We start from the raw sequence: 26,979 nt of genomic DNA on the forward strand, positions 1-26,979 counted from the left end.
TTACCATAGTTCAGACAAGGAAATAAAGAGTCGAGAGCAGAAGTGAGAGAGATGGGCTGGACATAGTCAAGGGTACGATCAGTTTTGAGGGTGACCTCTTTAAAAAAAAGAAAAAGTGGAAATTATAAAGTCATCAGGATGGATAAAGATAAGAAAGAGAGAGAATTAATAGACTTAAAAGATTTTGAATGAGGAGGTGCAGTTGAAGTTGTGGGCAAAGCGGGGTGGGGGGGGGGCATAGTGAACTTATGTTGAATGTCATTATTCATTAATTTATCTAAGTTAGGAGGAAGGAACCAGTTGGTTCCTTGAACTTACCTCACTATTCAACAACATCATGACTAAATAGAACATAGAACATAACAGCACAGTACAGGCCTTTTGGCCCCCGATGTTGTGCCGACCTGTCATACCAATCTCAAGCCCATCTAACCTACACTATTCCACGTACGTCCACATGCTTATCCAATGACTCCTTAAACGTACCTAAAGTTGGCGAATCTACTACCATTGCAGGCAAAGCATTCTATTCCCTTACTGCTCCGAGTAAAGAAACTACCTGACATCTGTCCTATATCTTTCACCCTTCAATTTAAAGCTATGCCCCCTCGTGCTCGCCGTCACCATCCTAGGAAAAAGGCTCTCCCTATCCACCCTATCTAACCCTCTGATTATTTTATGTTTCAATTAAGTCACCGCTCAACCTTCTTCTCTCTAATGAAAACAGCCTCAACTCCCTCAGCCTTTCCTCGTAAGACCTTCCCTCCATACCAAGCAACATCCTAGTAAATCTCCTCTGCACCCTTTCCAAAGCTTCCACATCCTTCTTATAATGTGGTGACCAGAACTGTACCTAATACTCCAAGTGCGGCCGCACCAGAGTTTTGTACAGCTTCACCATAACCTCTTGGTTCCGGAACTTGATCCCTCCATTAATAAAAGCTAAAACACTATATGCCTTCTTAACAGCCCTGTCAACCTGGGTGGCAACTTTCAAGGATCTGTGTACATGGACGCCGAGATCTCTCTGCTCATCTACACTAAGAATCTTACCATTAGCCCTGTACTTTGCCTTCTGGTTACTCCTACCAAAGTGCATCACCTCACTTGTCTGCATTAAACTCCATTTGCCACCTCTCAGCCCAGCTCTGCAGCTTATCTATGCCTCTCTGCAACCTACAGCATCCTTTGTCACTATCCACAACTCCACTGACCTTAGTGTCGCCTGCAAGTTTACTAACCCATCCTTTTATGCCCTCATCCAGGTCATTTATAAAAAAATGACAAACAACAGTGGACCCAACACCGACCCTTGCGGTACACCACTAGTAACTGGTCTCCAGGATGAACATTTCCCATCAGCTACCAACCTCTGGCTTCTTTCAGCAAGCCAATTTCCGATCCAAACTGCTATATCTCCCACAATCCCATTCATCTGCATTGGTTGCTCCTGCTCATTGAGGCAACTTATCTCCCGAAGCCTTGAATTTTCTGTTTTAAAAAAAAACACTCTTTCTCAAAAAAAAAGTTGTGAAAGTAGAATTCCACAGACCCACGAGCCTCTGCAAAAGAATTATCCTGATCGGTCTTAAATGGGTGAATTCTTCATTCTAGCATCTCCCAGGCAACATCTTTTCTACATGCATCTGGTTAAGACTCCTCAGGATCTTCTGTTTCACTCGAGTCACCTAGTACTCTTCCAGACTCCAGTGGGTACAAGCCTAACTTCCCAAACTTTCTTCACAAAGCATTCCACCCAATCAAGTTGTTCGTCTCAAACTGTCTCTGAACTACTTCCAAGTGTGTTTATATTCTTCCTTACATTAGGAGACCAGTACTATATACCTGAAGCATTACAGAATTAGAGATGTTTTTGATTCTACTAAAAATGATCGTTGCTGTAAGCTTTTCCAATTCCTCGCAGCAACTACATACACAATTTTTGTGATTCATTCATTACAGGGATCTAGGTGCCCTGAGACCTCTAATCTCCCAGCATTTTGATAACATCCCTTCATATCAAAATAAACAACTTCACATTTTCCCACTTTATACTCCATTGTCAGAACTTTATCCACTCACTTAACTTGTCCATATTCCTTTGTAGCCTCTTTTACAGTCTTCTTCACAGCTTACTTTCCTATTTGTGTCATCAGCAGCAGATTTTAACCGTGCTAGTATTTTTTGCCAGTTGTTTAACTGATTTGGGTGAAGGGCTTTTTTTTAAAAAATGAGTGAGTATCAGCAGTAAACTGTGTGGCTCACCACTTGTTACATCTTACCAACCAGAAAATAACCCAATTATGTCTGGTCTCTTCTTCTGGTGTCTAGCCAATCTTCTATCTGTACCAATGTTATCCCATAAACCACATGTTTTACTTTCTGCAATAGCCTTTGATGAAGTATCTTATCAAGTGCCGTCTGGACATTGGAATACAATATACCCATTATTTCGCTCTTATCTACAAGATGTAACTTCCTAAACAACTTCAATCAGTTAAGTATACCTCCTTTGTATACAACCATGCTAATTCTGCATGATGACCTTGAATTTTAAGTGCCCTGATAAAATATCTTTGATAATAACTTCAAACATCTTGGTTATGATGACAGTTAAGCTTACCGGCCTGTTACTAAAAACTTAAACTAGAACTCCTTTAAAAAACCTGCCCTGAATTGAGAGAATTTGGGAAATATGAAACCTCCATTACCTCACTAGCCACTGTTTGTTTTACCAAACAGAAGATTAAATCCATTGAGGTAGCAGTGCTAACCACTAAACCACTATGCTGCGCTATTCTGGCTCCCATTCTTCTCTCCTTAAAGTGGAAACAAGGTTCAGTCATCTTATTCCTTTTTGCTAACTGGCAAGTACTTTCACTATGAAGTTGTAAGTTTTATTTTGTTGTGAAAAACCAGGTCTAACTCTGGATAGTTAGAACAGCTTATGAATGCCCCTTCCAGGCTACTTCCTCCACCCCCCCATCTGATTGGGCCAGTCTTTACATACATTGTACTTTTCTGCCAGATTATCACAAAGGAGTTTAATCTCTTATTATTTCTTTCCTCTTACGCAAAACTTTGTTACTATTGGTGGGGCTGTACGCCACCCCCACAAGCCAATTCTTGCCACTATCATTTCTCAATTCTACCCAAAGCACTTTTAATCCTGGTATACCTCTCTCCTGCTTTATCTACCTTTTATTTCTTACTAAAGGCCACCTACCCTGCAATATTTTGATCATAATCCAAGTCTTAATTCTGCGTTCAAGTTGGTGTAATGGCTATCAGATCATACCTGCTGATTTCCAACTGGGTTCTCAGTTCAAGTGTTTGTTTTAATGCTGTGTGCGTTCGATACACAGAGCCTATTAGGTTGTCCTTTTTAGTATATTTGTAACCTCTAGTCTTATACGTTGATTGAGCCATTAGTTTGTATTTTACTCCTTCCTGCCATAATCTGTTTTCCATTTAAACAATGTCATTTTCTACAACTTCCTTACTTTGATCTATTGCCCCAAAAATTTAGGTTACCACCTGTTCTACTTCACTAGTTACGTGGCTCACTATAACACCAACCCCAGCACAGTTCAGGGGTTGACAGTCCAAAAAAAAGTACTTATTCTAGTACTTGACCTAGTTCATGAGGCACCAGTACCTACTTCTCCCACACAAACCTTTGAGCAATTAATTTTCCAAGCGTATTTGTCCAATGCCAATTTGCATATGGCACTGGTAATAATCCTGAGATTATTTCCTTCAGTGTTCTGCTTCTTAAATTTGGTGCCAAGCTCATTTTTTCTGCACTGGCAGAAACTTACTTTGTTCTATCAGAATCTTCAGTACATACACGATCAGATCCTTGCACTCCTACGTTTCCTCTGCAGCCCTGGACAGATGTTGACACTGGCCGAGTCGTCTGTCCTTCTGGACTCTAGCTCTCTGCTGTGGAGAATAGTGTCTATCCCTCTCTACGTACCATCGCCTACGACCACGTTCTTTGTGCTCTCCTGACTTGAAGGCTTCCTGCATCATGATGCCACATTCATTTAGATCTTCCACGCTGCTCTCCCATCATTCAAACGGGCTGAAAGACTATCAATCCTGTTGAACAATTGCTAAGGCTCATACACGCCTGCCTTCTGTGTCCCTTCACCTACTTCACTGACATAACACTCCTTTTCCTAAAGGAGTGGTCAAATTGAAAGACTTTGTCCCAAGGAGTGGGAACAGTCTCCTAGAGTAAAGTATCTGATAAGGTGATGTTCTCTCTCCTGGAGATGAACTGGGGTCTGCAGTTTAGCCTCCAGCTCAAAGTCGGAGCTGAAGCCACTCAAGCTATCAACACTTACTGCAGTTCATTGATCATGTTTGCTCTGGACATTCGTGAACATTTGCTTCTATGAACCCCCACATTAAATGTGACTGTTTCACTTGGAAGGATGGTGTTCCAGTTGTATTAGAACAGTTAGTCTAAAGAATGCAACTAGTTCTGGAATAAATTTTCAACGTTACAAACAATGTTATTTGAGCCCATAACCTTTGGCTACCTCTAGTGCATGCAGTGATTTCACGCTGTTATGTTGAACAAATCAAATTAGCTGAAGGACCTTTAAAATGGTGGGGACCTCAGGTCATCAAGAAAGATCATCAATTTGGCACTTCTGTTTGAAAGAATGCTGAAGTATAGGGATGCAGACATTGTGCTGTAGTCATAGCTAACTCAAGTTACAGCCCACTTAGAATACTGTGAGCAGATCTGGATATGACATCTTTGGAAGGAATGTTTTGGCCCTAGACGAAGTCTAACACAGGTTTGGAAGGATGATACGTGGACTTGAGGGGTTAGGTTGAGGAGACAAATAGACCAATTAGGCTGTTATTTTGTAGAATTTAGAAAGTTAAGGGGTGATCCAAACAAGGTTTTCAGAGGCCCCTTGCCAAAGTACTTCTTTCTAGAAATAGGAGTGAGGTGCTGGATGAAAAAGTGGCTAGTGTTGTGTCTTTGTTCAAGGGATGCAAAGAGAAAGCCTGGGATCTACAGATCTGGGCATCGGACTTCAGTGGTAGGCAAGTTGTTGTAAGTGATTCTGAAAGATAAGACTTTTATGAATTTAGAGAGGCAAGAAATGATTAGGGATTGTCGGCATGGCTTTGCAAAAGATATCATGTCTCAACCTTGATTACTTTTCTTTAAAAAGAGGAAATCACAAAAGTCGATTGGGACACAGCGTTAGACATTGTTTACTTGGGCTTTAGTAAAGCCTTTGTCACAGGTCTGCACAGTAGACTAACTAATCAAGTTAGAACACATGGGATTCCAGGTGAGCTAACCAATTGTATATAAAATTGGCTTAAAGACAGGACATTGTGATGGTGGAAGGTTGTGTGTTTTGGGAATGGAGCCTGTGATAAGTGGTGTTCCACAGGGATCGGTGCTGCATTCACTTTTGTTTATCAATTACAAGTGCTTCAGATGACAATACACAAAGTGTGGCTAATAAGTGTGGATGACTCCAAGATCGCTGGCATACTGAAAAGTGAAGAAGTTTATCCAAGATTACAAAGAGATCTTGATCAATTAGTTCAGTGGGCTGAAGAGTGACAGTTAGAGTTTAATTTGGATAAGTGAGAGGTATTGCATTTTGGTAAAATAAACAAAGGCAAGACTTGTACAACTAAAAGTAAGGCCTCGGGTAGTGTTGTTGGACACAGAGACCTAGGGTATCGGTACACAGTTCTTTGACATTTTCATTACATAGGGTGGTTAAGGTGGCATTTAGCATGCTTGCCTTCAGTGCTCAGACCTTTGACTATGGGAGTTGGAACATCATGTTGATGTTGTACAGGGCATCAGTGAGGCCTCTTGGGGCTGGAATACTGCATCCAGTTCTGGTCTCCCTATTATAGGAAGGGCATTGTTAGGCTGAAGAGGGCTCTGAAGAAGTTTACCAGGATGTTGCTGGGAATGGAGGGTTTGAGTTAAGGACCGGTGACCTTAGAGGTTTACAAAATCACGAGGGGCACAGATAAGGTGAACGGCAGAAGTCTTGTCCCTGGGGTGCCAGTGAGCTGAGGAGTGGCAGATGGAGTTTATTTTAGATAAATAAAGTGCAGTGCTGCATTTTGGAAAGGCAAAAAACAGGGCAGGATTTATACACTTAATGGTAAATGGAGTGTGCTGAACAAAGAGACCTTGGAGTGAAAATTAAGAGTTCCTTGAAAGTAGAGTCACAGGTAAACAGGATGGTGAAGGCAGCATTTGGTATGCTTGCATTTATTGGTGAGTCCATTGAGTATAGGAGTTGGGAGGTCATGTCACAGCTATACAGGTCATTGGTTGGGCCACTTCAAGAATACTGCATTCTATTCTGGTCTCCCCGCTATAGGATAAATGTTGTGAAGCTTGAAAAAGGTTCAGTAAAGATTCAAGGATGTACCAGAGTTGGAGGATTAGAACTAATCGGTAGAGGGTGAATGTGCTGGAGATATTTTCCCTGGAGCATCAGAAGCTGAGGGGTGACATTATAAAGTTTTAAAGGTCATGAGGGGCACAGACAGGATGAATAGCCAAGGTTTTTTCACCCAAGGTGGGAGAGTCCAAAACTAGAGGCCATAGGTTTAAGGAGAGAGGCGAAAGATTTATAAAAGTAATCTAAGGTGCGACTTTTTCCACGTAGACAGTAGTGCATGTATGGAATGCGCTGGAGGTGGAGGATAGTGGTATAATTATAACATTTAAAAAAGGCATCTTGATGAGGATGAGTAGGAAGGGTTTCAGAGGGACATGGGACAAACGGGACTAGGTTAATTTAGGATATCTGGTCAACATGGATGAACTTGACTAAAAGGGTCTGTTTCCATGCTGTACAGCTTTATGGCTATGACTCTAGGTTGGGGGATTTCAAGATACAGGGAAAATGTTTTTATTTTTAAAGAAAACGAAGAAAAAAATGGTTCACGTGTGGAATGAACTTCTAGAAATAGTGGAGGATGTGAGTTCATTTACAACATTCAAGAGACATTTAGATAAATGCATGAATAAGAAATATCTGGAGGGACATGGATATGGACCAGGTGTAGGCATCTGGGGCTAGTTTAGTTTAGAATTATTGTTAGCATGAACTGGTTGGACCAAAGGGTCTGTTTCCATGCTTAAATGACCGACTACATTTTTATCCACCCTGTCTTTCCCAGTAATATTCATAACCAAAAGATTCTAGAACTAGGGCTAAACCATTTATGCTAGATGTTTGAAAGCACATCTCCATGCAAAGAATAGTGGAGGTTTGGAACTCTTCCTCAAAATGGTGTAAGGTCAGAGAGCGGACATGATCTTATTGAATAGTACAGCAGGCTGAAGGGGCTGAATGGCCTACTCCTGTTCCTACAAGCTAAAATGATCCCCTAATATGGTATGGTGATGGATACACTGGACAATGAGCTTATATAGATGGTGGTTGAACACAATTTTGCTGTTCTGAAAGGCCCTGAGCACCTCACGGAATTCCAGTTGATTTACTGACTTCTTTTGTGATCCATTTGGATTCTAGTTAGCTCAATGATATTCCCTCAAAGAAGAGTGTCTTCAGTGTGAAGGTGGGCCTTCATCTCTACAAGGATCATGGCATCACCTCACCAATATTGTCACTGTGTTATGACACAGACAGCCAAACCAAATCAGCCATTTACTTCTGTATTTGCAACACGGTAAAATTAATCTGAAACACCCACAATAGTCACTCCAAAAATTAACCATACCTTTGAATAACCAAATTGCAGACTTTGAATCATAAGTCTCTAGACACTAGTTTTGTATCTCCAACAAAGAAAGATTTACATTGATGACTGAGCAGATAATTCACAAAGACAAAAACAACCAGTTAAGGGGAGAATAAAGAAGGGAATAACAAAAAGTGGCTAGACTATAAGTGACTGACCTATCCCCTCCTCTCTACCTATCTTGTTTTCTCTCCATCTTCAGTCCACCTCCCCCTATTTATTCCAGTTCCCTCTCCCCATCCCCCTCTCTGATGAAGGGTCTAGACCTGAAATATCAGCTTTTGTGCTCCTGAGATGCTGCTTGGCCTGCTGTGTTCAACCAGCTCCACACTATTATCTTGGGTTCTCTAGCATCTGCAGTTCCCATTATCTCAGGTATTTTCCATAGGCAGTAATTGTTATATGGTTGCCATTAGAACAGCTCTTTTTAAATTAGAAATTTTTAAAATTTAATTCTAACTTTACCATCTGCCTTCCTTTTCCCCAGAATATGCATCTGGGACTCTAGATTGCTAATCTCGTGACATTAGCACACCACTGTTTCAACATTAATAGGCTGATAGATATTGATTTGAATGTAGCCCTTAACTATATTGTTATTCCACCTGAAGGAAGGCAACACTGATAGTGAGTCTAATTCCTCTAACACCAGAAGAACCATGGTTAAGCCCCACATCACGAGCATGGCAGATAATGCAACACTTGTCACATATCTTTAAGAGGTACCATAATGTCTTCAAATTGTAGCACATGACCGGAGGGTATAGTAATCTTACCTACAAGTGTTTTATAGTTTAATATTAGCTCACATACTTGAACCTGTACATAATTAACTGTAATAAAATTTGTTGAATTCAATACCATAATATCTCCACCCAGCTTCCTATGTTACAAAGGATAATATACACATTGCTGCATCAGGTAAAACACCATGCTGGAGACAAATTTCACACCATGGTAGCAACAGTAAATGACTGTAAGAGGCTCCAATGATGTTGGTGGTAGCTATTTGAAAACCAACTGGAAACAGCTCCAGAGAGAAGTTGGACAAAAAGGGAGGATTCCTTGCCTGTAAGCAAAACCAATTTCTGTGAATGCAGCAAACTATGCAGATATAGATGGAACTAATTTATTTTGATTAGAATGCAAGTTCTTTCTAGATTAAATAAATAAAATTCTCAGATTAGAAGACAGACAGAAAGAAGAAAATATATTTAAAAGTGACTTACGTGCACTTCTGAGTTGCAAATTAAAGCCAGCAGTGCACTTTTTGGAAGGTGAAGGCAGCTAGGTTGCTGACAGTCAGTATGTACTAAGAGCTCACTAGAAAAGAAAGCAGACTTCAGACTCTGCAACTGCTGAAGAGGTAGTTTTGAAACTTACACACAGACAGGGATACACATCTTACGGTGGACATTGCAACGCATTTAAAAAAAAACTTAGAATATGGACAGCAGATACCTCTATGGCCTAGGTCTGCAATCACCACACCACTCTCTGCATCATAAATCTTGAAAACAATTATGTACTTCTATTTTACAAATAGAATGATAGATCAACCAAAATACTTGGTTCTAAAAATTTTGCTTGTCATCAGAAAGGACGGATTTCACAGAATTAACATGATCTGTTCTTTCCACATGTGATTGAAAAGATCAGGAAAATTCTTAAAGACTCAGTTCAAGGCAAGAATTAACTTCAGGATTTAAAAAAGATACTTTAATGTATGACATGCAACCAGTAACCTAAACACACTGTTGATCGGTTGTCAGAAGATGTTGCAGAAAAAGGGACAAGTGTGCTTATTGTGTGAAGAGGCACTATCAGGCTCATTGAGTTGGTCATCACCTGTACACAAATTAAAGTCTTTAGAAAAGATCATTAGAGCAAAGGAAATAGTCATATGACTATTTGCAAAAACATGGACATTAGGTGGGCACGTAGATAAAATTCAAGGGTCAAATCAAATCCCAGAACAAAACAGATCAATATGTCATAACACAATACTGGCAGGTGGGAAGGTGTTAAGAACATGCACAAATACAAATCCATCAGTCAAGTGGAGATTCAACCAAATGAAAAGGCAAACTTCAGATGATGACCAAGCTATTTAGATTGCTAATCTCATGTACCATTGGGATGGTGTAAGACAATTAGAAGTTTTTAAGCAGTGATTAATATCCGATGTTCTTAAAAAAGGCAAAACAGCACAAAGCAAAAATTGACATGGGTGCTAATGCCAGCTTAATGCCAATACACACCCTGAAAGATGTGTTTATGACAGACCATCTCAAGGCACGTAATGAATCAATGGTGTACTTTGGCAAAAAAAAATTGCACTTAGTGCCAACACAGGTACTCTTATAACACAATAGCTGCATTCTTGAGTGACGTTGTGCTATAGAAAATCATGTAACAGGGAAATCATGATAGAAAAAAAAATCACTACAGCTGTACAGCAGAAAGTTTGTGAGATCCAGACAGTGTTGACTATTTACCAACTACATTAATGAAACACGTGTTATGGCAGGACTACCTGCATGCATGCTCATTAGCTTCCTGAAATCTTCTACCTAATATCTACAAATGGTTCAGCAAAGGACAGACTTTTATGTAGCCACAAATTTGAGAGATTTAAACCACATCCGCTGTGGAGGAACAGACCACATTTGACACAATTTGGTCAATCAGCAATCTCAATACAATGATTTTTTTAGTGAAATGTACGTCAAGCCAGGATGATTACATGTGACACACTGAACAGTTTAGCCAACCTAAAAAAACGAATATTCTTCTTGATCTACTTGTTGATGCTCTTGGCTATGAAGTTGAAGACATTCCTAAGGTTGAGGTGTTAACTTTTAAGTTGGCTCTGGACAAAATGTAAGCAAGTACAAGTTTGCAAACTAAAAATATCATTATCCATGAATGGACTGACAGTATTAAAGTAGTATCTCAGCAGATTTGTTCATTATGCCCAAGGAGACAAACTTGGTACAATGCACCAAGTTATTTTCAAGGGCGAACAAATCCAAAAGCATTACAATGTATAACATAGGCATTGAACTCTCAAGATGTTAACATGTCAATCTGTAGATTACATGTCCCAATCCATCCAATGACTCATGAATGCACAAGTGAACCTTGTCCTTCAAGAATATGGTGAAGGCCAAGTTGCTGCAATGGCCATCATGGACAGGAGGCTTGGGGGTTTGGCACTATGCATTTTCAAACCTCTCATTCCCCTCAGTTAGAACCTGGGATGTGAGTGACCAGTTGTGTAATTTCATGAGATCAGCAATGCCTCTGCTATGCCAGGTTATTGGTCGAGCACCTCTTTCTCCCTGGTGGGCAGTGACGCAACCTTACCCCTCCTGTTTCTTTATTCCCACATGGTAAGCAGTCACTCCTTCCTTAGCTTCTATCATCTATTCCTGTTGAATCTTCATAGCGAGATGCAGCGCTGAAAGGGATGATGTCCAGTGGAATCAAGTCCAACTTCTCAGATTCATGGCAATTCCAGGTTTCTCATCATCCCCTTGACAATACTATTCTAGTTGTTAAAAAACCCACCTCTTCCTCCTTCAATCTATTCCTTCTTAAAAATTCTACTTTTAACTATTGCCTGAAGTCTACGTGTGGCTTGTTGTCAACTTTAAAGTGACAGTATTCCTGTGGAGTGAATTAGGACCTCTAGTACATGAAAAGAAAGGTGCTGTATAACTGTTCTATGTTGGAAGTGATATTGAACTGACAAGGAACAAGAATTGATGAACTCCCACAATCCTCACCCTTAATCATAAAGAGCACTGGAAGGAGTAGAAAAAGTGTAAAGAGGACCCCCAAGGGAAACGTTATGTTAGCAGGGAGTAAAGCGACTGACACACTTAGCAGTTAATGTATTGTAATAATGACAGTTATTCATGGAAGTTACAGTCATGCACAAAAAAAAGAAGTGCAATGAATTAGTGCTCACACTGATGACAATTGCTGCCACATTGATGTAGGGCAAAGCAAGGCAGATGTGTTATTATGCAGTATGGTGAATAGCAAACTGAGGAAATCTTCGTTTATTGGATACCTGAAAAGGTGGTAAGAACAAAATTCCACAGCTCAGTGACAGACTAAATCCAGCAGTTCCTTTTGTCTTTCCAAGACCATCATGTCACTCAGTGAAACAACTGGGGAATAACATTTGCAGAAACCCGCCAGCAAAAACAATGTGCCAGCTGATATATCCTCTATTTAACCATAAAAATGAGTATTTATATTTTATCCTTCACCAAGTGAGAGATCTACAAATTGATCATAAATCATAACATCAGTCACTTTGTGTTTGATGAGTCCCCAAGGATCTAACTGTAAAATGTGGCATCTTGACTCATGAATGGATAGCTACCTCCCTCTAATGGCTAAAGTTTGGAAGTACAAAGTAAAAAATATTGCGCAGCACAGTCCTATCTGACTACTGTAAAAAAAACACCCCCTCAGGAAAACCAGTAAACCATTTCCATTATATAGCTATTGTTTTTATTCCCAGTTGAGTCTTAATATTCAGTTTTATCACTTATTTGACTACTTTGTTGTTACAGCTAAATTAGTTATCCATTCCCTCCGTGCATTAAATGAGCCATGCTTTATAATTACAAGTAGCTTTTCTTTGTGAGGTTTACTTGTACTTCCTGAAATAATATTTGGTAAATTAGTGCAATGACTAGCACATTGAATGCCACTTTGTATGTTTTTGCCCCCTACCTGCACTTAGTTTTTGCCTTTGCAAGTGCTGGCCCATGTTTCATAGTGTGCATAAATAGAATCAAATAGCACAGAAAGATTTGGCCCATGTTAGCTGAGCCAGCTTTCTGAAAAAGCTGTCCATGAAGTCTCAGACCCCCTATGCAATCCATAGCTAAGAAAATATCACAAATCTGTCCAAGCCCCTGTTTTGAGTCTACTTCCACTATGTTTAATAGAAGTTGCAATAGACGAGGTGATAATGACCAAAGTTCTCAAATCCATCACTGAAATGAACTAAGGAGAGTGGCGGAGAAGGCTGAAGAACTTGCTGAGAAACTCAAAATGCAAAGTTTGCATCCATTTGCAACATCTCAATTTTTGCTTGCAAGAATAACAGTCATCGGCAGGGTTCCAGCTTATACAGCCAAAGCTGCCAGTGACAACTCCATTATTGGATTTTACTCCTGCTCAATTGCATCATCTTTGACTGGTCCAAGACATTGGTCCAAGTTAAGATTGCCTTAAAAAGGCAACTGTGTCTTTAAAGTAGCAAATCAGCAGAATCTTTTGCCAAATTGCAAATGACTCAATATCTATTTTATAGTCAGTGATTAATATCAAGCAGATTCTTACAAGCCATTTAGTTTTCTGCATTCCAATAGCAACCACACTTTGAAAGTATACCTTAGGAACATTCTGAGGCAAAGCGATAAAAAATACAAGTTCTTTTCCCCGGTTTCCCTTTCTCTTAGCCCACCACCACCCCAGCCTTCCTTTTCTTTTCACCTTTTATTTGGCTTTTTTGTTTTGCTTTCTACCATTAAGATTTTGAATATGATCTGGTCCGGTTTTGTGGACTAATGCCAATCTTAATGACCCCGACACTTTTACTACTGCATTAAACAGCAGCTGAGGTCAGAAATAATTGATTTTTTAAAAAAAACTAATTCCTGAGCACCATCCCAAACCTTCATATTTTTGATTAAAATGTGCAACTCTATGAATCCTTAATGCAGCAATTCATTATATGCACTGTCATATGAAGTGCTGAGCAATGCTGGTCCAGAATTTCTCAACAGGATAAGAAACCCTATCTCTAATCCTAACCAGGCAAAAGCTAACCTTCAGAGGAGTTCTCCCCACAACTTTCTTGGCCAAGAGCCCCTCTGAAGTGGTTTAGGTGAATCTAGAAATCTGCAGAATCAAAGAGAGGCAGGATCAGGGTGGAAGCAATACACACTTTTTCAGCAAAAACTACTGTATTCTGGTCCTGAAACCACTCTGAAAACTTGACGGAATGCAAGTTTAGGGGTTTCGTCAGCAAGTGAGAGAAGAATGCAGCCTGGCTAGGTGACAGAAGTGGATGAACGCTTTGAGTAGTTTGGAGGATTGCGTCAAGATAGGATGTTGGATGGGGTAGGTCTGCAGCAGCAGTTCAACTCCAGGGATGTCAGGGTTTGGCTGGGTGGGTGGGGGGGCTGGGCTGGTGCTGGTATTGGTGATTCAGGGCGTGTTCCAGTTATGTACCCAAAAAAAAAAGTTAATTTTTCCTGGGAAACGCTTACATTTAAGTTGGAATCTTCTGAAATTTCCAACAAACAACTGGGGAATTTTTCAGATGGTTCCAGAAGCTGGGAAATTACCCCAAAGGAAATCTCAGCAATTGCTACGGACACAGCTGCACGGCAATGTTGGGATAGTCCAACACACAACATTGCAGCAGCTCAAACTGTCTCCCTGTAAGACAGTGTGGGTCAAACCACCACTTATATCTGTATTCCCTTACAGTCAAACATCCTTTATAATAACCCTTTACTATAGTGAGTTAGCTGAATTGCACAACATTCAGTTCTAGTTTTTGGTCATTGCTGACAACAGACCAAGTTTTATTTGGATAGTTGGAACAAACTATTTCCAGAGAAGTGTTTGAACCCTGTGTGTTTGTGGTATTCACTGAACCATACTAACAGCAACTTGTTACAGTATAAGCAGCCCATGGACATGTGTCAGCATAATAAACAAAAATGTCAAAACAGAGCACTTAGTTCTGTTGTTTCAGCAAGTACTCCATTGCTGAATCAGCCTGTATATGAAAAAAAAATTTAAAATCTCTACCCCTCACCACATTTATGACTTCAATCCTTGCTCATAGCATTGCTGCAGCACAAGTGGACAAAATTACATTGAACAATTAGAATCCCTCATTTTTCGTGTATCTTTTATGTTCAAATGAGAGGGTAGATGAGGCCTTGGTTAATCAAATCAGAGGAATTCTACAGGAGTAACTCAGCTCCCAACTGCCCAAAGACTGTCCACTGTCGACAGAGCACAGATTCAGGAGGGTAGTGGAATACTTGTCTGGATGAGTGTAGCTCCAATTCACCAAAGAAACTCAACCCCTTCCAGGGCAAAACAGCCCTCTTGATTATTACATCCACCATCTATGTACAGTGGCAACAATGTGCACCATCTACAACATGCCATGCAGAATCTCAAGACATCCTGACACCCACCTTCCTAACCCACTCTGCCATTTATAAAAGACAAAGGCAGAAAAAGCAGGGAACACTATAACCTCCAAGCTGCACACCATCCTGACTTGAAACTATTGCTATTTGTTTGTTGTTGCTAGGTCAATATCTTGGAACCTCCTTCCTAAAGCTTTGAAGGTGTTCTTCCACCCCATAGTCTGCAGCAGATCAAGACAGCAGCTCACTACCACCTTCTCCAGGTGAATTAGAGATAGACAATAAAATGTTGGCCAGTTAGAGATACAATACATGAATGAATGTGAGTATTTTTTTTAAAAAAAAGAATTATTTATGTCTTGGAATTGTGCTGGAGAATCCTTGGCGGCACCTATTTTTAAGGCCAATATATTTTTACTGTGCAACTGTGCTCAGAATTAAACAGTACCAAGGTCCAACTAAGATCTGGCCAAATAATACATAGCATCCTCCCTTTTTGGGCTTCTGATTTTTTTAAAAAAAATAACCCTTACTTGTAGAGCACATTGTATGTCCAGAGGAAGTTCAAACTGCTTTATAACTAATTATGCACTTTTGAAATAAAGGCAATGTTGTTATACCAGAAATATGGCATTTGCTCACAGCAAGCTCCCATAAGCAACAATTAAACAAATAAGGGATAAAGATTGGCCTGGACACCCAAGGTCTCCTCTGGAAAGCACTCAAAGATATTTTCTGAAAAAGGGTCTAGGCCCGAAATGTCAGCTTTCCTGCTGATCTGATGCTGCTTGGCCTGCTGTGTTCATCCAGCTCTACACCTTGTTATCTCAGATTCTCCAGCATCTGCAGTTCCTACAATCTCCAAAGATATTTAACTATCGATTCAAGGGCAGCTAGTGCTTTAGTCTAATACCTCATCCAAAAAGACAGCATTTCCAACGATACCAAAGGTCAACATTTGGTCAGTGTTTTTGGCTCCTTTTCATACAACAGTTCTTTCCCCCACCCCCACCACTCCCATCAAGTCATGTTTATGGGACCCCCAAACTCCTCTCAATTCTTAGTTTTTCACCATTAAAACTATATTCTAATTGTATTTTTAAATCCAAAGCATTTTCATCCAAACATTTTCACTTACCCCACCCATCCCACCCCCAGCTAAATTCCATCTCCCACAATGCTGTCCGCAGAAGTAATTACACTATGTTCCTTTGAAATACTAGTTATAACTCAAGTACAGCACTGTTTCCTCTATGTCATGAACTTCTAAGTTCATGCCAGTCCAGACTTAAGCACACAAATCAAGGACCAGTACAGCAGGGATGAAACACTACATAGTCAAAAAGTTTCCTGTCCTTAATAAAGCCACAAGCACTGGACTGGTAATTACATCGGATGATGATGCAGTCTACGCACAGAGACCAAGGCAACATTCAGGCTTGGCAGCTGGTAAGAAACAAATAACATTTTAATAGATTTCATGCCAGGAAATGACAAATCTCTAAACCATTCAACATTCTGGGCGTTACCAGTAATCAGACCCTGAACTGGAACAACCACATAAATACAGTGGGTATGAGAACAAGTCTGAAGCTGGACAATCTGCAAATTTAGCATACCTCCTGATCCACGAAGCCTAATTATCACCTCCAAGACATAAAAGGTCAGAGTGTGATAAAATACACTCCAATTACCTGGGATCATGCATCGCTGGCAACACAAGAAGCCTAACACCATCCAAGATGGAACAGTCCACTTAACTGGCACCCCTTATACTACCTTAAGCATCCATTTCCTCCACTACAGGTGAAGTGTGCATGACCTACAAGATGGACTGCAGTAACTTGCTGCAGTTATTTGAGATCCACACTCATGACTGAGCAGCATCAGACCTCAAAGAGCTTAACTACATACTAGAGAGCCAGTTCCAGTACCATTTTATTTGGCATCACTGTTACATTGTTACTTTCCCACATGGTCAGTGGCTATACTTTGAAAAAGCACAATTCTTCTTACACTCACCAATGCATTTTTGATAGCACCTTTCATTTGTGACTTGTACCATTAAAAAAGGACAGGTGTTAGGTACGTGGGAAGAGGAAAATTGCAACTTCCTCTCCTACAAACACAATATCCTAACTGGAGCATAAAAATCAATGCTCCTTCATTGTGGCAGCTTCAAATTTCTGAGACTCCTTCTCCAACAGTATTGAGGATGTTAATTTCATCTAATTTGTATTTTGATTAGGGACATGTTCATTTTATTTCTCAGAGTTACTATGATGCAAAAGGACATCATTCAGCCCATCATGCTTCTACCAGTATTCTTATTGTACTTGAGGGCTCAGTTATCATCAGGAAGCACACAATCATAGATTCTTACAGCAGACAAAGAGGGCACCTCAGCCCACCATTTACTCCACTGATTATATGCTGCAGCATACCACCGCTCAAATTTGAATCCCACCGCCTAAATGGACTGGGGAGATTTCCAACAGGGCTCGTGGAAATTAAACAAAGACTGTTACTTACTTTAGATCTCACACACCATTCCTGCCTCTCCTCAATCCACCTGTGCTGTGGGGCCACGAAGCAAAGGGATTCCTTTCTAAAGTATAGAAACAAAAAGAGAACATCAACTAGAAATAAAGATCAAATCAGGAAAAAAAAACATGAAAAAAGTTTGAAATGTGCTCACTTTTAATTTCCATACATCCTTTCTGTAACTTTTGCTATATTTATTGCTGCATAGCATCCTTGAACACCTATTTTAAGTAGACACAAGTAACACCTGACATCTCACATACCAGAACTGTGAGAAACACTGTAGATAAAAGATACAGGAACATCACAAGAAAGCCCTCCTCCCCTGATTAATATTTATACAAATTATACCCCATCTGTTCTAGATATTCACCCACCACAGGCCCTAACAACCAGAAAAGATGTGAGATACAAAGCAGACTGAATTTTAGTAGGGCAAGAAATTTGCTAATTTGGACCAATGGCTTTCATTAGAACATTGAGGCTTCTTGATAAAAACTCTACATTGATTGGATGCTCTCAGTGAACGATCAATAGTCATGCTTAGGCCTTATTATTATCCACCTTTGTCAATTGGATGCCTATTGATTACAGTCACATGATCACAGCATTCACACATTATTTCATGTTAAATGCTAAATGATATGCCCTGGTCAACGAACACTTGTATAGCTCTGACAACTAGTTTCCTGTTTCCATTCGGCATGTGGTTGGTACGTGCTGAGGCTTTGTTTCAGTGACGGTGATGTGTGGGATCATTTCTAGTTTCAGCGTGGAGGAAAAAACCACAGAAAAAGCATTTGTCATCTGGTTGGTGCCATTAGGAGAGTAGATACTATGCAAATATATTTCTGTTTTTACTACAGCTAGTGTAAGCAATGAAAACCTTGTGAAAAACTAAGCAAGCTATGGTAATAACTGCTGTCAAGATGACAGCTTGTCCACTTACTGTTGCCTTTCATTTTCTATTGTCAAGCAGATGGAATTACAGTGATTTTGATTTGGATTTTATTGAATTTTTTAGCGACATTGGAGTTAAACAGCATTTTTGACAAATTGTGTTCCTGTCTGGTCCACACAATTACCCTGCGCTTGACCTCTAGGTCAAAAGTGCTGCTGATGTATGGCCTCCACATAAAACTGAAAGGTTTGGTTTGGGAGATGTGTGATTACAGAACAGCATATTATGTGAAATCTGCATTTTAAGGATCAAAACAGAATCATGTGCGTGGCCTTTCTGTTAAGGAGCAGCTCTGTGCGAGGTTGCCCTTGTCTCAGCAGCAGCATCGTATGATATATTTGTATTGCAATCTCTCTAAAGGATGTTCATTCGTGTCAGTGATAATGGGAACTGCAGATGCTGGAGAATCCAAGATAATAAAGTGTGAAGCTGGATGAACACAGCAGGCCAAGCAGCATCTCAGGAGCACAAAAGCTGACGTTTCGGGCCTAGACCCTTCATCAGAGAAGGGGGATGGGGAGAGGGAACTAGAATAAATAGGGAGAGGGGGGAGGCGGACTGAAGATGGAGAGAAAAGAAGATAGGTGGAGAGGAGAGTATAGGTGGGGAGGTAGGGAATAGGTCAGTCCAGGGAAGATGGACAGGTCAAGGGGGTGGGATGAGGTTAGTAGGTAGGAAATGAAGGTGCAGCTTGAGACGGGAGGAAGGGATGGGTGAGAGGAAGAACAGGTCAGGGAGGCAGAGACAGGCTGGGTTGGTTTTGGGACGCCGTGGGGGAAGGGGAGATTTTGAAGCTGGTGAAGTCCACATTGATACCATTGGGCTGCAGGGCTCCCAAGCCGAATATGAGTTGCTGTTCCTGCAACCTTCGGGTGGCATCATTGTGGCACTGCAGGAGGCCCATGATGGACTTGTCATCTAAAGAATGGGAGGGGGAGTTGAAATGGTTCATGACTGGGAGGTGCAGTTGTTTATTGCGAACCAAGCGGAGGTGTTTTGCAAAGCGGTCCCCAAGCCTCCGCTTGGTTTCCCCAATGTAGAGGATGCCACACCGGGTACAATGGATACAGTATACCACATTGGCAGATGTGCAGGTGAACCTCTGCTTAATATAGAAAGTCATCTTGGGGCCTGGGATGGGGGTGAGGGAGGTAGTGTGGGGGCAAGTGTAGCACTTCCTGTGGTTGCAGGGGAAGGTGCCAGTTGTGGTGGGGTTGGAAGGCAGTGTGGAGCGAACAAGGGAGTCACGGAGAGAGTGGCCTCTCCGGGAGGCAGACAAGGGTGGGGATGGAAAAATGTCTTGGGTGGTGGGGTCGGATTGTAGATGGCGGAAGTGTCGGAGGATGATGCATTGTATCCGGAGGTTGGTGGGGGGTGGTGTGTGAGAACGAGGGGGACCCTCTTTGGGCGGTTGGGGTGGGACGGGGTGTGAAGGATGTGTTGTGGGAAATGCGGGAGATGCGGTCAAGGGCGTTCTCGACCACTGTGGGGGGAAAGTTGCGGTCCTCGAAGAACTTGGACATCTGGAATGTGCGGGAGTGGAATGCCTCATCCTGGGATCAGATGCGGTGGAGGCGGAGGAATTGGGAATAGGGATGGAATTTTTGCAGGAGGGTGGGTGGGAGGAGTTGTATTCTAGGTAGCTGTGGGAGTCAGTGGGCTTGAAGTGGACATCAGTTCCAAGCTGGTTGCCTGAGATGGAGACAGAGGTCCAGGAAGGTGAGGGATGTGTTGGAGATGGCCCAGGTGAACTTGAGGTTGGGGTGGAAGGTGTTGAAGTGGATGAACTGTTTGAGCTCCTCTGGGGAGCAAGAGGCGGCACTGATACAGTCATCAATGTAACGGAGGAAGTGGTGGGGTTTGGGGCCTGTGTAGGTGCGGAAGAGGGACTGTTCCACGTAACCGTTCATTTGTGTGATTGTTTTGCCACACATGGTTTTTCCCTTGCCGGGGGAATTCAATATGTAACCTTTCACCTCTAACAACCCTGCGCCATTTATCTTATCATGTTCAATATTTGTCAAATTAATAAATGAGAATCTTAACAGAAAATGAAGAGGTTTAATTCTAAAACATACCACAATGTGTTTTCCTGCCTTTGCTGGAAGTAGCATCCTCCAGAATAATCTTTAATGACACGAGATTCCAGGACATCATGGAGATTTGATTCATGCATTAGCTAAAAAGCAGTATCTTCACTTTTGCATATATTGATGTGAGAGTGCATAGGGATCGATCTTTACAAAGTGTCCTGATATCTTGCTCAATTAACATTCTTCTCCTTCTCTTGAAACCATTACATATTCACAACAAAAGGCTGGAGTATCATATTGGTACCGTTTGTTAACATTTTAATGCTAAATGCATGGAGGAGAATTGGCTTCAAGAGGTCAATGGTAATACGACTTCTGGTTTTCAAGTTAGAGGGCACTATTCTTTTGAATTAGTACTCACGTGGCCCACTATGTACACGTGAAAGGTAGACAGCACCATGGTTTAAAACTTGTCTGAAGACCAAAACTTCAACAGTGCAGCTCCTCACGACTGCATAGAAGGGTGTTGTTTCTGCGCTCAATCTTTAGAACAGGGTTTGAACCCAAAATGTTTTAACGTAAAGGTACCCAACCAAGCGATTGCTCAGAAATAGTAGAAACTGCCGATGCTGAAGAATGGTCCTGACCCAAAATGTCAACTTTCCTGCTCCTCTGATGCTGCCTGGCCTGTTGTGTTCATCCAGCTCCACACCTTGTTATCTCAAGCGATTTGCTGACACCTATAAAGCTAACTGGGAAGGTAGGTCTCATGAAAGGAACTTACAGATATGTTATCATAATTTGAGGATCAGCCTTTTTCCTGAACTATCTGTTGAACCTCAAAACAAGTCATTGGGTTGTACAGAATCTACAGCACAGAAATGCTGTTTTTTGCGCTTTACTTTAGTCTCCTCTCACCTCCAATTGATCTCACCAAATTCTTCTGTTCTTTTTTCACTCCTATACTTAATGGAATTCTCTAATATCAGATATTAGAGAATTCCATTATTTTTCCTCCTTAGTCTTTTTCAAGAGAAAAGAGCTCAACTGGTGCAAACTTTCAGCAGAATATGAGCAGGTTTAAAAAACTGTGACATGAAACTGTTGTGCCACCCAAAGGAATTCTCAGTATGCATCAAGGGAATGCTGGTGTGCATTTATTATCATTGATAATGACAAAGAAAGGGCTCTGAAGTGATGGAAAATCAGGTCCACCTGCCAAAGCAAAATTATAAAAGAGTTGTCCATTTTATATATGCATGTATCTGTGCTGGAACAGAGCATGTTTAGGGTTAATTCTCCATTCTCTTTATGGTATGATGTTGGTCCAAATGGAAACTGTTGTGTGGTTTGCTCAGAACTTTTGATATAGGTCAGTATGTAATTGAAAGGAATGTTCTAATTAACCATCATGAGGTTGCCAAAGCATCATTTCGCAATGTTTCAAAAAGAATGAATTGAGTAATTAGAAGGACTGCACTAGTATCAGAGAGTGCCTTCAAATCAGAAGCAAGAGTGCGACAATTTATTTTTGCACCATGCTTTATGATGATTAATGTCTTGGCAGTGTTGGATCTTTTAACAAGCACTGAAAAATTAGGGGTTCTGGAAAATGAACACTATCTTTCTTTTAGAAACAGAGTAAATCTCTAGTTTTAATATTATTTTGGCTCGTTAGTTTATATTATTGTTAATACCATGTCTATTTTACAACCCAGATTGCCTCAATGTTAAGGGGGCAGAAGATTGGAAGCCATGGGCAGTGTTGCTTTTGTGTTTGCCCTTCTTCCATGGTATTCCTTTCCCTATCCCTTTGAACTCCTCTCTCACTGAGTGACATCTTGTCATCGGCCTTCTGGGAGTCTAGGTAGATAACATCCATTGGCTCAGCTTGGTCCAACCTGCTCATTAGCTCCTCAAAGAATTCAAACACATTTGTCAGGCATGACCTCCCCTGAGGGGATACATCATCATCATCATCATGCCACTGTCAATCAGGTCCTTTGATGGAGAAGTATGGTACCCTCTTCCTGTGCTTCCACATCTTGTGGACACATGCTTGATTGAGCAGACCAGCTTGAGAATGCCAGTGCTCATCTGGGTGTTCAGTGGCATTTAAACATGGTATGGATACATCCACTCTTTCTGCAGGTATTTGCTAAGTGGTTGATGTGACAGGAAAGGTGTAATTGGGTGTGAGAGATACCATGGGTGATGGTAAGTATTGAATTAGGTGAGTTTGCTAAGTTAGGCTGAGAAAGTTCAGTAGCCTTTGCAGCAAGAAATCCCCTTCTTTTTTTAAAAAAAATTGGCACATCCTGCACTTAAAAAAAAGTGTTAAGGCTCAGCACGTAAACACAGTGGCTATAAAAGCAAGTCAGAAGATAGTGATTCTGAAATGAGTAGCTCACCTCCTATCTCCACAATGCCTGTCCACCATCCACCACACACAAATCAGGAGCATGATGGAATACTGTCCACTTGCCTGGGTGGGTGCAGTTCTCACAACGCTCAAGAAACTTAACACCATTACAGCTGAAGCAGCCCTCTTGACTGACATTCAATCCATCACTTTCAAGATTTACTCCATTCACCATTGACTCACAGTGGCAGTTTCTCATAAGAACAAGAGGTATGATCTTGAAATTAGGAGCAAGCCCTTTAGCAGTGAAATTAGAAAGCATCCTTTCTGAATGTTGGGATGCTGGAAACTTCCAAAGACCCATGGGTGCTACAAAAGTGGAAATTTTCACAACAGCTTCATAGATTTTAAGAATCCAGGTACCAGGATCAAACGTGGATAAATGGCACAAAGGTTCAGACTTGATTGAATGCAGGGAACAAGTCCGAGGTGCTGACTGGCTTAATCGTGTTCTTACAGAGATGAATAGCACTGGAATCCTGAGTAGTACTGTTGCCTTCATTCAGACTGCCACTTCTTTTATTCTTTACTGCATACTATAATCCAGGGAATACAAAAAGGAAATTCAAAGAAGTATGAAATTGGAGACAACAAATGAGCTGCGAAGTAGGAGACAATGAACAGAAATTGTGTATATATAAACAAAGTCACAGACTGAGTAATCTGATGTCACTTAAAATGACACATATAGAAGGTTACTCCCCAAGAAATACAATGCCAGTGGGCCATGCTAAATCAAGAATATTTAAAATCTACTGGAAATGGTATTCAAGGGTCAAAAACTGTTGAAAGACCAGTGAAAATATTTTTCAAAATGAAGAGAAATAGTTTCCAATTTACAGCCACTCCAACTCTCAGAAATTAGGTCTAAGTCTAGACTCAACTTCACTGTGGAAGGAAGCCAGGAGTCGCATTAGTCTTTTCAAAAAGGTGGGTAAGAAGGCAAGATATGAAGCTATTTATAGATGTGATCTATGGCAAAAGTATTTCAGCGACTGATCAGTTAGTCAGCAATGTTACATTTGATAATTAGTTATGAGGTTGAAGCAATGCAATTGTGTCAAAAATATAAATATATACCAACAAAGGTCACAATGTTTATTGGTGAATTTTTTTTCTCAGTCTAAGAAATATTCCCTGTTGTCAGCTTTTTATCAAATGTTACAAGTTTTAGTGTTGAAATTTTCAGAGCCACTGAGTTAAAAGAAAGTAGATCATACCTTTATATGCTTATGAATGAGGGCACTGAAAGAGTTAACTGGAAGCTAAATTTGTCTTGTGTGGTAGTTGGAGAAGGGCAACAGTGAATCAGCAGCATGTCTTACCCTGTGGCCGAGGAAAATCCCATCCAGCAAAAATGGGTTTCTAATTTGTACAAGCCTGTAACATTATGCAGTCCAGGTCATCACAGACCCACACCACTCCCATGGGTTCAGACCCAATCAACAATGAAGCTTGCCTTCAGTCAGAAAGATTGAAATAGGATTTCCACTGCATCACAAAGCCTGGTTAGAGTATTATAGTCAGGAAGCAGTATGCTGGTCCAGCCTGCTGAAGCACATCAGCTTTTCTGCTGTAAAGGAGGCAAATGATGGCTGCACTCAATGAATTCCAAGGTCAAATAGCCTCCAGGAACAAATACAAAGTTGCTGGAAAAGCTCAGCAGGTCTGGCAGCATCTGTGGAGGAGAAAACAGAGTTAATGTTTCGGGTCTGGTGACCCTTCCTCAGTTCTGAGATTTTCTTTTGGTTTTTATCAAATAACCTCCAGGCACTGGGGTGTCAACCATTAGCCTACTCCTGTTCAATTCTTAAAAAGCAGAGTTTTTACACTGCGTTATTAAAAGGAAAAAAATGTCTGTCCACATGGTTTGAAATAAGGAGACTGAGGAGAGACCAAAAATAATCAAATAGCTAGACAAATGAAAAATGACAAATGAAAAATGACAAATTTACTGTTGAATTGAATCCTTCTGTTTGAAAATTGCCTGGTGTTGTTTCACAATCTGGAACACGTAACGTCTTGACATAGAACATAGAACAGTACAGCACAGAACAGGCCCTTCAGCCCACAATGTTGTGCCGACCATTGATCCTCATGTATGCACCCTCAAATTTCTGTGACCATATACATGTCCAGCAGTCTCTTAAATGACCCCAATGACCTTGCTTCCACAACTGCTGCTGGCAACGCATTCCATGCTCTCACAACTCTCTGCGTAAAGAACCTGCCTCTGACATCCCCTCTATACTTTCCACCAACCAGCTTAAAACTATGACCCCTCGTGCTAGCCATTTCTGCCCTGGGAAATAGTCTCTGGCTATCAACTCTATCTATGCCTCTCATTATCTTGTATACCTCAATTAGGTCCCCTCTCCTCCTCCTTTTCTCCAATGAAAAGATACTACAGAAGAATTCAGATTCCCAACAGGCTTTTCATTTGGTTGAGAATTTTTTGCCTCTTTGACAACCAGCTGAGATACCCAATACATTGAGGAGCCTCAGCGCAAAACAGAGCAAACCCCTCCCAGCTGTCTAATTATTACAAAAGGAGGTCAAATTAATCCACCTAACAATTCACATTTTGTTCAACTTGTGCCACAGGAAATATATGATGGAAATTTGGGGGGTCTTCTCCATGTTCCCCATTGTTCCAAGTGTACAGATTTCACACTTGCTAAAGTACTTCACTGATTACGGCATTATCCTACTTAGATGGCATGTTACGACACAACATTGTTGAAGTACTTAGTAGTGGAAAAAATGATGAATTAATCGTCAGCTGGTTGATTTAACAGAAAGGACTTAGTAAGTCTTCTAATTATTAAGAAGTCCGTCCCTTGTCCCAAGATACAAGGACAGTGTCATCCCAACACCCATTGAAAAGATTTTGTTGGACCCATATGCCAGAATATGGACACTATCTTTGTAAAATAAAATTGTTCAGTAAGGCAAAAGCAAAGTTCATGCATCTCTACTGCTGAAGAGAGAAAAGTATTAAATTACAATAACGGAGTTAAATTGCAGGGCCTTATCATTGCCAAAGAAATGTTGGTCTGAATTAATCTGCATAATTAGCCAAATTGCCAAGGCACTAATCTCAGCAGTAACTTACTATTAGAATGTAAATGGAATTTTGTTCTAATTTATTTCCACAATTTGAAAATATCCTAAATCACTTTCCAGCAAATGGATTCCTTTTGAAACGTTATTGCCGTGTTTAAGGAGGCAAACGAGCCAGCTTCCTTGACAGCAAGATACTAAGAACAGCAAATGAAATGAATAACCAGATTCTGGATTTTGGTGCTATTGTGTGAAAAGGAAATGCAGCCCTGAAAATCCAAGTGAACCTATTGCTCATCTATGAGATATTCTCCAAAATTTTGGGTTAATTCATGCCTCATGCGAAAGGCAGCATATCTGGCAATGTTGTATATCCTTAGTTTTGTAATGGAGTATTCAATTTGATTAAGTACTCAAATCCTGGAATTTGACCCACAACCTTTTAACTCAGAAGCTTGTTGTTCTCAACCAACTCAAAAATTACACTTTTGAGAAGGGTCCAAGAGAAGGAAAAAGGTAAAACACATCAAATATCAGCGAACTTTTTAAGCCACAGTTGTCCTATCAGCATGGAACAGTTTTACCCTGCAAGAGAGGAGATAAAGAAAGAGTAGAAGAGCAAAACAACGACAAGAGATTTGCATAATTGAAACTCTTCTGATTCATGAGCAGCATCACTGTTTAATATGAAGATTAATGAGTAATGTTTAAACAATTGCAGAAACAACCTTTGGAATATTTCAGTTTCCCTCATGTAATACTGTTTACCTGCAGTTTGAATATCATAGTCATCCTAACAACACAGGTATTATGTTAGAAGCTAATGGAAATGAAATGTTTCTTATGTTGAACATTACTATCATGCAAATTAAATGACAACCTGTAATTTGATCTCCAGATTTGCAGACACACCTAGTTTATAATGACCTAAACTCTCATGTGTATCAGAGCTTTGCAACTCTCTCACCA

At 40.6% G+C, this 26,979-nt stretch overlaps 1 long non-coding RNA gene across 1 annotated transcript in view; it reads right to left on the reverse strand.

The window, feature by feature from the left end:
- LOC125462358 (uncharacterized) overlaps positions 1 to 26,979 on the reverse strand; it is an 84,277-nt gene that overhangs the window by 40,797 nt on the left and 16,501 nt on the right. Inside the window, exon 2 of the long non-coding RNA XR_007249649.2 lies at positions 17,520 to 17,595. This is a non-coding gene — a long non-coding RNA (uncharacterized LOC125462358). The remainder of the gene's footprint in view (positions 1 to 17,519; positions 17,596 to 26,979) is intronic.

The sequence above is a fragment of the Stegostoma tigrinum genome, chromosome 23 (genome assembly GCF_030684315.1).
Source record: "Stegostoma tigrinum isolate sSteTig4 chromosome 23, sSteTig4.hap1, whole genome shotgun sequence".
NCBI classification, from domain to species: domain Eukaryota; kingdom Metazoa; phylum Chordata; class Chondrichthyes; order Orectolobiformes; family Stegostomatidae; genus Stegostoma; species Stegostoma tigrinum.